The sequence below is a fragment of the Somniosus microcephalus genome, unplaced genomic scaffold, assembly GCF_052327205.1.
Source record: "Somniosus microcephalus isolate GS21.2 unplaced genomic scaffold, FLI_Smic_1.0 unresolved_chr5, whole genome shotgun sequence".
NCBI classification, from domain to species: Eukaryota; Metazoa; Chordata; class Chondrichthyes; order Squaliformes; family Somniosidae; genus Somniosus; species Somniosus microcephalus.
This window is the reverse complement of record NW_028225183.1, coordinates 49,564,625-49,577,636: the sequence shown is the minus strand read 5'-3', so window position 1 is coordinate 49,577,636 and position 13,012 is coordinate 49,564,625. Positions and strand designations below refer to the sequence as shown.

Here is a 13,012-nt window from a genome sequence, read left to right as displayed (position 1 = left end):
ACAAAATAATTGTTCACCGTTTTTGCCATCTCCATGTTTCCCACCATTAATTTCCCTGTCTCATCCTCTATGTGACCAACATTTACTTTAGCCACCCTTTTTTTTTTCATATAACTATATACTTTTGCTGCCTGTTTTCATATTTTTTGTTACTTTACTTTCATAATCTATCTTCCCTTTCTTAATCAATCTTTTTGTTATCTTTTGCTGTCTTTTAAAGACTTCCCAATTTTCCATCCTCCCACTAAATTTAGCTACCTTATATGCCCTTGTTTTTAGTCGGATACTATCCTTAATTACTTTACTTAGCCACGGATGGCTATGTTTTCTTTTACACCCTTTTTTCCTCAGTGGAATATATATTTTTTGGAAGTTGTAAAATAACTCCTTAAATGTACACCACTGATAATGTACCGTCTTACCCTTTATCTATTTTCCCAGTCCACTCTAATCAATTCCGCTCTCATACCTTCATAGTCTCCTTTATTCAAGCTCAGCACGCTTGTTTGAGATCCAACCTTCTCACCCTCTAATTGAATATAGAATTTAACCATGTTATGGACACTCATTCTAAGGGGATCCTTTACTAGGACATTTTTAATTAATCCTGTCTGATTACACAGGACCAAATCTAATGTTCCTTGCCCCCTGTTAGTTAGTTTCAAAAAAAAAATTATCTGGATTAAATTAGAGTTATGAGGTTAATTAACCTATTAGCAGCAGACTTTCATTGTGGCCACGGTGAAATTCTGGTTCGTGTAAATTTGTGCAGACTGTATTGTATAAGATAACTCCGCTCCACGAGAACATCAGATATTGGCAGGCCCCTCTACAATATTTAATTGACTACGATACTAGAAGCCCTACAGAATGCGGGACTAAAGGTAAGTCATAGAAAGGTACAGGTAGGGAAGGATGAAGTAATCTACCTAGGATACATAAAGAACAGTACCTTGGGAGCCGGGTGATAAATAATCAGAATGGCATTATCTAGAGGTGGAACCAATGGCTGGTTTGAACAACTTGGATGAGGAAGAGAAAAAGCGCTTCCTGCTATTCACTCTAAGTGCCGGTGTTTATGCAGGCCTCCTACTGGGAGATTATGAGGGGCTGAAGCTGACGATTGCCCAAGTGATGGGACAGTGAAAAGGGTATCGTTTTAAAGCAATAGCGGACATAGAGCAGGGTGAAAATGAGACTCTGGCAAAATTTGCCGACAGACTTTGGCCCACATGAGAGGGGCACTAGGACCGAGAGGACAAATAACAGGTGCAGCATGCACCCACTGGCTGCGTGCTTTTATTTCTTACAGTCTCCCGTACTTACAAGCAGCAATGTCAGATTTTGATCTGGAAGATGGGGTAAATACAAACGCTAAAGTTGTGAGGATAATGACCCGACAGGATTTTATCAAAGGGTGGAAACCATCCCAGGAGTTGGCGGACAGGGGCCCCGACCATGAAACAGATTTTGAAAAGTTAAGCAAGCCCTCGTAATTGCTCCTGCCCTGGGATTACCAGACCATGCATAAGTCTGTTTAGTCTAGCAGAACAATCACTAAGTGTTATCCTCTGACCTCGTTTTTGACTGGAGCACAATTTTGTGGAACAGCACCGTGTGAGGGAGAAGTGGATGATAAGCTGAGAGAGCGCTTATCTGTGGTTAGTTGCAAACTGATAAAGACCTGTATAATTATCAGCAATGTATTGTATCACTTGTTTTGAACTTATTAATGAAAATGGTACCTCAGTGCTAACGTTTCACTGATTCAGTGAATCAGTATTTTGACTTCAAGCGAACCTTAACCAGTAGAATGGAGGATCTTGCCTCCATTCACCAGTTCCCTAGCCTGATAAAAACACATCGGATTATTACAATCAGTGAAGTAACGCTGATAAACTGCAGCTAACCAATAATTAAGGCCAACAATATACTGTCACTCAAACACCAGCATTTTAACTGCTTCTGGGATTTTCTTCAGGCAAAGTAGCCGTTCTTTCGTAGCAAAACGCTAAGCAAATGCTTGTGGTGTAAATATTCACGGGACAGTGCCAACTCTCACGGTCTATCAATAATCAGAAAAATCTTGCAGTTGCAGAGTCCATTACAAAGACTTACTTAGCTTGTGAACTTTGCTCAAACCCGTCTTCCTTCACGGTCCATATTTCCTCCATTTTCGTGTTTAGTTAAAGTGTGAAAACACAACTGTCTTTTCGATCGGGAAAGCTTTTTTAAATTTACCTGAAGTGAGGCAATTACACGTGCCTGATAATGTTTTGCTCCACCTTCTTAAAAACCTGCAAAAGTGTTAACCCTTTCCACTGACAGCTGTTTGTTCACCAAGCAACAACAGTAGTATTACTGAATGAATTTTTAAGATATTTGTCATTCTTAAATTTAAGTCTCATTAAGTTAAGTTAATATTTCCCCACAGTGACAGAAGGAAAATTATGATTTGATAAATTAACTCCTTGGTCTCTACGCAGAGTCAAAATGGATTATCTTCTTTCTTTTTTTATATGTACGTAACCTTGTAAACTAATTGCAGCACTTCTATCTCTAATGTTAAAACACTGTATAAGCTACCTAGCCTGATAATCACTTGTTTCTGGCATTGGAAATGGAGGATAAATTGATAGAAATGAAATTGAACATTGACAAAACCTGTCAGTTCAACTGTACTGCTGTTTGGATTTTGGGATATTTTGGAATAACAAAATGGTCTCAGGCACTATATATTGGTTAATTTTGGGAAAATAAAAGATCCTCTAAAATAATGATAAATAAAAAGTGTCAATAACTTGGATCAAGTGAGAACGTTTGATCTATGTTTTCTATCTTAAATATTGTACTGGACAGTAAAGTTCATCCAGGACTCATGAATGAGATATGAATGATAATTAATGGGATGTGTATAATGGAGAAAGGAAGGTGATTGATGGTTTAAATTGAAACAGAAACAACTGAATGGGAATTTTCCAAACCAGAAATTTGTAGTAAAGAATAGTAAATTGATAGCTTTCTATTGGAGACATTTGTGTCCTTGTCTATAATGAACTTTTTAAGACAACTTAATTTGATAATCTGGCCACTATCCAAGACATCGGGGACATATGGTGGAAGATGAGCAAAGATCTCCAGATGACCACAATCTTTTGATAAGAAACCTGAAAGCCCGAGAAAGGCTTGTATCGGATGGCACGTGTGGCACGATATTGAGATTTGGAAATATGTTTCACCACGTATGAGGCAATTTCCATCAGGGAAAGTTTGGTTAATCTGCACTGACGAACGGGTCTCGGACATGCGCAGTTACTTGATAACAGCAGGACATGAAGCAGTTAATGTGGCTCAGGAGAGCGAGGCAACCTTTAAAGCATTGATACATACTCCATCGAGAAGCTATCTAATTAATGAAACAATCAGAATAGGGTTAAACACATGTTAGAGGGACTGAAATTAAAGTTGAAGTGGAGAGTTACATAGAATTTCGATTGGGACAATTGAGGCTTAGGAGAAATCAGATTAGCAAGAATTATTCGCAAGATGTATACGGGAAAAAAAGATCTGGAGAATCTTTTAAGTCCATGATTTGTTGATTAGATGTTAAACGGTAATGTCGCTTGAAATGATTGTAAGACTGAATTTAACTCTGACTGTAATAATTGTGTTTTGTAGGTAACAGAGCGTGGGAAAAACCAGTGCGAATCCAGTATGAGCTGATCAACACTTTTCACATAATATCAAAACCTATGCTCAAGTGAAATTGACAATAAATGAGATACTTAAGTAGGAGCTGCACAATTATGTGGCACAATTCAGGTACGATATTCCCCTGTTGCTTGAGGGTTTCATTGAGCTCATGATGCGACTGAACTGCTCCCTAAAGCATTTTTATGTTTTGGAGCAAGACAACTCGAGAATAGATATTGAAATTGACAGTATAGAGGAAAACTCACACTGGTGGGATATTGGCCTTAATACATCAGCACATCCTTGTGTTCGTATTACTTCACACGCTCTGGTAGTTATCCAACTCGTAATTATACTGTTTCTGATAGACATATACACTATGTAGCTAGACTTTGATACTTATGCCAATTGTGTACTCATGTCCATGACGAACCAGCACTATCAAAATAATTGAGCACACCGAAAGAGAAGATCAGAAGCAATGTAGAGGAGACCGCAGGTGGGTTAGAATTAGAAATATAGAAGGAACAGAGGATTCCCCAGGCGGGGCAGAGTTGGAACACCGCAACAGGAACAGTGAATTGAATTTAGTTAAGGGATCAGATCAGGGCCGTTACTGCCAGATCATATCATGCAGCAACAGGAGCAGCGGGCAGAGATGAAAGGATAGTCTGGGGACTAAATGTAGAGATCCATCCATGGATCCGACTGATTGCACATGTAGTAGTCGTGGTGCAGTTAGTAATTCTCCTGACCTTGTTATTTATGACATGCAGGAAATGTAAACGGACTCGGATAATACAAAATGCAAAACAAGTGGTTAAAACTGCTAATGCTTGTACTGCTCCTATTCCAAGCGTCTCAGATGATGACTTTAACAACTTGTTGGAAAAATCAAGTGTATGATTAATGAAGCGATCATACAATGAATCAGGGAATGCCTAAATATTAACTTTACTCATCTGATGCATACCTGGTGCGTCGACGGGTAGCCAACCCGACAGGACTCACACCAGAACATATGCAACAAATGTGCGGCATACCTGGAATAGCCATAGGCCTTGGGACGGGGGAGTATAGGACAAATTGGGAGGGGGGGGTTACAGGAAACACTTCATCATTCATGCTATTTGTTTGGGGAAAACCTATATACTTTTCTGCAATAATATAATGCCACCAGCTTATCACACTAACGTAGCGCAGAGAACACTCACTACAAACCCCGCTTCAAGTGTCCTTTCCGGGGCTTGGAATGGGGAATGAAGGATCCAGTTTCTTCCCAATAAATTCTGGGATACTTGACTATGTTAAACTGAAAGGTTCAGCCTGTTCGCAATGAATTCTGGGATACGTGACTATGTTAGCTTTTAAAGATAAAGTTGGGTTATCAATTCTTAGAACAGAGATTGACAATTGCAGCTGGGAACAGATAGTAGGGATGAAGCAAGGTCGAATATCAAATATCAAAGATATATAGAAGTGATAAGGGGATGGGAATATGTGTTTACAGCAACACTGCCCTGTCCTCCTAGGAGATAAGAGTACAATTAACAACTAAATTCGATAGTCTCAGAACATATGAATCACTGTGGCCTTGCAATTACCCGCCTTGTTCGACAGTTAAGAAGAAAACATGTTTTCTCAAGCAATTCACCATGCCTACAACGGGGAAGAGATAACAGACAACGGAGAAGAGATAACAACAGAAATGCGGGGAGTAAGGTTACAATCCACATCTGTGACTAGCATGGTCCAAAGGTACTGGAGTTCAAGGGGGTGGATCCAACAGTTGAAGGGTGGACCCGGCAGCTGAGCGACTAATAACATAAACCAATAAAGAGCAGCTTTTATGACACTGTTTGTATGTGCAAGACCCATTCTGTAGTAAAGTGGGCGTTGCTTATAGAAGTGTATAATTTGAATGAATCACTGTGTTTCCTTTGTGAGTACACCTCTTGTTTGAGGAAGCAGGGTGACGCTCCCTTGTATAGAAGTTTTTCTCTCAGTTTTTTTAATAAATTCTGTACTTCTCCTCAATTCCATCTCCGCCTTGCTTTCTCCAAAATTCGAAACTAACAACAGTATATCAGGATCCTGACAGGTGTATATGGTATTTCACAGTGTATCAGGATCATGCCAGGTGTGTATGGTGTTTCAAAGTGTATTAGGACCCTGCCAGGTGTTGTTGGGTTTAAGTGCATCAGGATCCTGTCAGGTGTGTTTGGGGTTTCACAGTGTATCAGGATCCTGCCAGGTGTGTATCGGGTTTAAAAGTGTATCGGGATCCTGCCAGGTGTATATGGGGTTTCACAGTGTTTCAGGACCATGCCAGGCGTGTATGGGGTTTCAAATTTTATTAGGATCCTGCCAGGTTTTTATGGGGTTTCAGTGTATCAGGATCCTGCCAGGTGTGTATGGGCTTTCACAAAGTATCAGGATCCTGCCAGGTGTGTATGGGATTTCAAAGTGTATCAGGATCATGCTAGGTGTTTATGCTGTTTCACAGTGTATCAGGATCCAGCCAGGTGCGTATGGGGTTTCACAGTGTATCGGGATCCTGCGAGGTGTGTATGGGGTTTCACAGTGTATCAGGATCCTGCCAGGTGTGTATGGGATTTCACAGTGTATCAGGATCCTGCCCGGTGTGTATGGGGTTTCACAGTGTATCAGGATCTTGCCAGGTGTGTATGGTATTTCACAGTTTATCAGGATCCTGCCAGATGTGTATGGGGTTTCACTCTGTTTCAGAATGCTGCCATATGACTATGGGGTTTCACAGTGCATCAGGGTCCTGGCTGCTGTGTATGGGGTTTCACAGTGAATCAACTTCTTGCCAGGTGTGCGTGGGGTTTCACAGTTTATCAGCATCCTGCCAGGTGTGTATGGGGTGTCTCAGTGTATCAGGATCCTGACAGGTGTGTAAGTGGTTTCACAGTGTATCAGTGTCCTGCCAGGTGTATATGTGGTTTCGCTGTGTATCAGGATCCTGCCAGGTGTGTATGGGGTTTCACAGTTTATCAGGTTCCAGCCAGATGTGAACAGGATTCACAATGTATCAGAATGCTGCCAGATGAGTATAGTGCTTCAAAGTGGATCAGAATCTTTCCAGGTGTATATGGAGTTTCACAGTGAATCAGCATCCTGCCAGGTGTGTATGGGCTTTCACAGTGTACCAGGATCCTGCCAGGTGTGCATGGGTTTTCAGGGTGTATCAGGATCTAGCAAAGTGTATATGGGGTTTCACAGTGAATCAGGACCCTGCCAGTTCTGTATGGGGGTTCACAGTGAATCTGGATCCTACTAGGCGTGTATGGGGATTCACAGTGAATCAGGACCCTGCTATGTCTGTATGGGGTTTCACTGTGAATCAGGATCCTACAAGGTGTGTATGGGGATTCACAGTGTGTCAGGAGCTTGCCAGGTGTGTATGGAGTTTCAGAGCGTATCAGGATCTAACAAAGTGTATATTGGTTTTCACAGTGAATCAGGACCCTGCCAGGTGTGTATGGAGTTTCGCAGTGAATCAGGATCCTGCCAGGTGTACACAATGTGCAGTTGGATTAACTGGAGCGTTCAAGACTTGAAATTTTACCAATAATTCGAAAATGGGCGTGGTTTGTTAATTGAATCTATGCAGAACATCTGTGGATTAATCACGAATCCAACCAATGTTCAATCCTATTTCCTTAGCCTTTCAACTTCTCATTCACAGATTCTGACAATTTTTAAACAATCGGCTCAAGTCAAATATTTGGATTCTATCGTGAAAAAAACGGCCTGAAATCTCCATTTCATCACTTACCTCTCAGTTGATTGGATACTTCGGATAAACCTCGTGCGATGTTCATGTAATCAAATGGATCAGAACCTGTTTAAAACAATTAGCGTTCATGAAATCAGATCTGTGTAATATTATAGTAAAATCGTGTTTGAATGTAAAATTGAATTCAGTTGGTGATTTTACCATACCAAGTTCCTGTATTTCTTTCAGTATTTTGTCCAGCTTTGGAACCCCATGATGCATTTTCACAAAGGTTTCCCACATCACCCTTCGGGCCCGAGAGCTTTTCTCCATCACCAGATTTAGGAGAAGTTTGGAAATGTCTGCCCGGTTTCCCTTCTCCACGAGCTCAGTGACTTTCTATAAAGAACAATAATGAATATATTGAGGCTTTAAGTGAAATATAAACACCGAGAATGAGAAGGAAAGGATCTGCTTATTAATGGGAACTCCCAGTTGTTGAGCACAGAAAGCATTCACTGTGCCGGGTTCTGATCCATTCTGAACATGGGCTGAATATTCTGTAAGGATCTTGATTCAGTCATTAACGGAAAAGACATTTGAAGAATTATAGTTCTCGGAGAGTGAGGAATCACTGAGAACCTGCAGCAGATTTAATGTGAATATTTGTCTCTGTCCTTCAGTGCCTGACATGAATTTAGATTACTGACTGACAATATGATAGACTCGTTTCTCACATTTTTTCCTGCTGCTGCACCTTGTGATTTCCTGAGAAATAAAAAATCAGTGAGTCAGAGCTGTAGTGGCAGGGAAGGAACAAATCTGAAGTGAAAGAAATAGCTAAACAACTGCCTGAAAAATTACACTGACTAAAAGAAACAATCACTGTTGATGTGTAGGGTCGGAGAGTCGACCAATAAAAATAATGATGAAAAATCTAATTGTTTTCCCCCCCGTTATTTGAAATGTCTGACACCCGTTATTTTACACATCTGCTGCCGGTATGAAACCTCTGTAACCGGGAACATATATCCAGCAATGGGGTTGGTGTAATCAGGACTTTCATCATCAAAACTTACATTTATATAACACCTTTAATGCAGAAAAGAAAGCGTCGAAAGGCACTTCACAGAGGTGCAATCAGACAATGGAAACAGAGATGATGAGACGTCGAGAATGATAGACTGTTGGTTTTGTTACTGGACGGGTAATGATATAGAGATGGCGAGGTGTAGAGAACGATAGCCTGTTGGTTATGTTACTGGACGAGTATCATCGTGATTGTTTCAAGAGTTTGAATTCAAATCCGAATTTGAAATATTTCGAAATAAAAAGCTGATATTGGAAAGATTGTGGTAAAACCAAATGCCATTTATGCCTGATCTATACGTGACTCCAGTCCTTCACCAATGTGATGGCCTCTGAAATGGCCAAGAAAGACTCGACAAAGAAAGATACAAAAGAATAAATCTGGGTGGACCGCTCGGATTCGGCATTGGAATTGGACACATCGAAATAACACCCAGCCCAGTCAAATCTGCAATGCCAGCCAGGGCATTCTGGAGGGAGAGGCTATACAGCCAGCTGTGGTGCATATAGGTGCCGTCGATATAGGTAAAAAAAAAGGATGAGGTCCTAAAAGCTGAATATAGGGTGTTAGGAGGAAAATTAAAAAATAGACTTCAAAATAGTTATCACAGGATTTCTACCAGTGCCACGTGCTAATCAGAGTAGAAATAGAAGGATATTTTAGATGAATACGTGGCTAGAGGAATGGTGCAAGGGGGAGGGATTCAAATTCCTGGGACATTGGAACCGATTCTGGGGGAGGTGGGATTAGTACAAACTGGACGGTTTGCACCTGGGCGGGACCGGAACCAATGTCCTACGGGCAGTGTTTGTTAGTGCTGTTGGGGAGGATTTAAAATAAAATAAGAGGGGTTTGGGGACCTGCACAAGGAGACAGAGGAAAGGGAAGCAAAGATAGAAACAAAGAACAGGAAGGAGTAAAGCAGAAGTGGAAAGCAGAGAAATCAATTGTGTTAATCAAACAGGGCCACAGTAAATAAGAATTCTAAAAGTACTAAGAATGTTAAAAAATCAAGCCTGAAGGCTTTGTGTCTTAATGCGAGGAGCATTCGTAATTAGGTGGATGAATTCGCTGTGCAAATAGATTTAAACAGATATGTTATTATTGGGATTACGGAGACATGGCTCCAGGGTGACCAAGACTGGGAATTCAACAACCAGGGGTATTCAATGTTCAGGAAGGACAGGAAAAAAAGAAAAGGAGGTGCGGTGGCATTGCTGGTTAAAGAGGAGATTAACACAATAGTAAGGAAGGATATTAGCTCTGATGATGTGGAATCTATATGGGCAGAGCAGGGAAATACCAAGGCGCAGAAAACGTTAGTTGAAGTTGTATACAGAACCCAAAACAGTAAAGCTGAAGTTGGGGATGGCATTAACGGGAAACTGGAGACGCATGCAATAAGGGCACAGCAGTTATCATGGGTGACTTTAATCTACATATAGATTGGGCTAACCAAACTAGCAACAATCCTGTAGAGGTGAAATTCCGAGAGTGTATACGGGATGGTTTCCAGGACCAATAAGTCGAGGAACCAACTAGAAATCAGGCCATCTTTGACCGGGTATTATGTAATGAGAGAGGATTAATTAACAATGATGTTGTTCGAGGCCTCTTGGGGAGGAGCGATCATAATATGATAGAATTCTTCAATAAAATGGATAGTGAAGTAATTGACACAGAGACTAGTGTCCTGAATATAAATAAAGCAAACTACGATGGTATGAGGCACGAGTTGGCTAGGATGAATTGGGGAACGTTACTTAAAGGGCTGACAGTGGATAGTCAATGGCAAACATATGAAGACCGTATGGATGAACTACAGAATTTGTTCATCACTGTTAGGCAAAAAAAGCAAAAATGGTGACTCAACTGTGGCTAACAAGGGAAATTAGGGCGAGCATAAGATCCAAGGAGATGACATATTATTTGGCCAGTAAAAGCAGCAAACCTGAGGATTGGGAGCAGTTTAGCATTCAGCAAAGGAGGACAAAGGGATTAAATAAGAGGGGGATAATAGAATTTGAGAGTAAGTTTTCAGTGAAAATAAAAACTGACTGTAAAAGCTTCTATAGATATGTGAAGAGGAAACAATTGGTGAAGTCAAGCGTAGGTCCCTTGCAGTCAGAATCAGGGGAATTTATAATGGGGAACAAAGAAATGGCTGGCCAATTAAATACATACTTTGGTACTGTCTTCACAAAGGAGGACACAAATAACCTTCCAGAGATGTCGGGGAACATAGGGTCTAATGAAAGTGAGGAATAGAATGAAATCATAGGGAAATTGAGTTTGGGAAATTGATGGGTTTGAAGGCCAATAAATCCCTAGGGCCTGATAATCTACATCCTAAGTTACTTAAGGTAGTGGCCCGAGAAATAGTCGATGATCATCTTCCAAAATGCTATAGACTCTGTAACAGCTCCCATGGGTTGGAGGATAGCTAATGTAACGCCACTATTTAAAAAAGGTGGAAGAGAAAAAACGGGGAATTATAGACTGCTTAGCCTGACATCGGGAGTGGGGAAAATTCTAGAGTCCATTATAAAAGATGTAATAGCAGAGCACTTGGAAAACAGTGCCAGCATCGGACAAAGTGAACATGGATTTACAAAGATAAATCATGCTTGACTAATCTACTGGAAATTTTTGAGGATGTAACTGGTAGAATAGATAATGGAGAGCAAGTGGATGTGGATTATTGGGAGAAGGGGAAGTGCAACTAGACATGGGTGTCCTTGTGCACCAGTCGCTGAAGATAAGCATGCAGCTGCAGCAGGCGGTTAAGAAGGCAAATGGTATGTTGGACTTCGTAGTGAGAGGGTTTGAGTATAGGAACAAGGATGTCTTGCTGCAGTTGTACAGGGCCTTGGTGAGACCACACCTTGAGTATTGTGTGCAGTTTTGATCGCCTTATCTGAGGAAGGATGTTCTTGCCATGGCAGGACTTCAGCGAAGATTCACCAGACTGACAGCTGGGATGGCAGGAATGATGTATCAGGAGAGATGGGTTCAATTAGGCTTATATTCGCTAGTATTTAGAAGAATTAGAGGGGATCATTTGAAAATTATAAAATTCTAAAAGGACTAGATAGACTAGATGCAGGAAGAATGTTCCAGGTGGCGGGGAGTCAAGAACCAGGGGGTCACAGTCTAAGGGTAAGGGGAAAGCCATTTATGACTGAGATGAGGAGGAATTTCTTCACCAGAGAGTGGTGAACATGGAGAATTCTCTGCCACAGAAGGCAATTGAGGCCAATTCATTCAATATATTCCAGAAGGAGTTAGATATATTTCTTAAGGCTAAAGGTTTCAAGGGATATGGGGAGAAGGCAGGGCCAGGGTTCTAAATTTGGAAGGTCAGCCATGATCTCATTAAATGGCGGAACAGGCTCGAGGGGCCGAATGGCCTACTCTTGCTCCTATCTTCTATGTTTCTATGATAGATTTTTGAATCTTAAGGGAATCAAGGGTTATGGAGATAGTGCAGGAAAGGAGATGATGTAAAAGATTAGCAATGATATAATTGAATGGTGGAGCAGACTCGAAGGGATAAATGGGCTACTCCTGCTATTATTTTTTATCTTATGTTCAGAGGGAATGAAACAAGAGACAGAAAGTAAAGTTACCAATATTACTGATTTTTCTTTGTACAGCTGCAACAATAATTAAAATCCGAAGGAATGAGACTCTACACGTGTAACAGTTAATTTTTAGTGCAAGAGAAGTTGTCTGGCATTAGTTAAGACTGCTCAGACCGTTAAACAAATAATTACACTGGAATAGGCAAGCCCTGAATTTTCCTGGCGGGTTTGCTGTGTATCTACAGTAATTTTACGTCGTTCCATGCATTCCAATGGCGAGTCTCTCGGCGAGATGCCATTCTCGACCAGCTTTGGGAGCAGCAGGTCAACTCGGACAGGACCTTCACGATTTTCGTGTTTAACTTGGCATGTGCAGTCGCTGGAAGTTGCTGTCCAATTTACACTTTAACAACAGTGAGCGCTGTTAGCCACACCGTTATTTCTACCGCAAAATCTGGCCTATTACAAAAATATGAAACTATCACTATTCATCCCCCAGTCACTCACTCCGTGAAATAAATGGTTCAGAAACCAAACCATTAAAGTGAGCGGACGGCAAATGACAAACTGAGTAATCTAAATTTCCTCATGGACCCCCCTGGGGAGTGACGTCCCACACCAAGAGCACAGGGGTTTGTAATTACAGGCTGAGTGCTCTCAATTTCCTCATGTTCCCCCCCGGGGAGTGACGTTCCACACCAAGAGCACAGGGGCTGGTAATTACAGGCTGAGTAATCTCAATTTCCTCATGTTCCCCCCTGGGGAGTGATGTCCCACATCAAGTGAACAAGCACAGGTAATTAGAGACTGAGTAATCTCAATTTCCTCATGTTCCACCCTGGGGAGTGACCTCCCACACCAAGGGCACAGGGGCTGGTAATTACAGGCTGAGTAATCTCAATT

At 41.3% G+C, this 13,012-nt stretch overlaps 1 pseudogene; it reads right to left on the bottom strand.

Moving 5' to 3' along the window:
• Positions 1–13,012, bottom strand: part of LOC147088202 (NACHT, LRR and PYD domains-containing protein 3-like) — a 53,353-nt pseudogene that overhangs the window by 34,636 nt on the left and 5,705 nt on the right.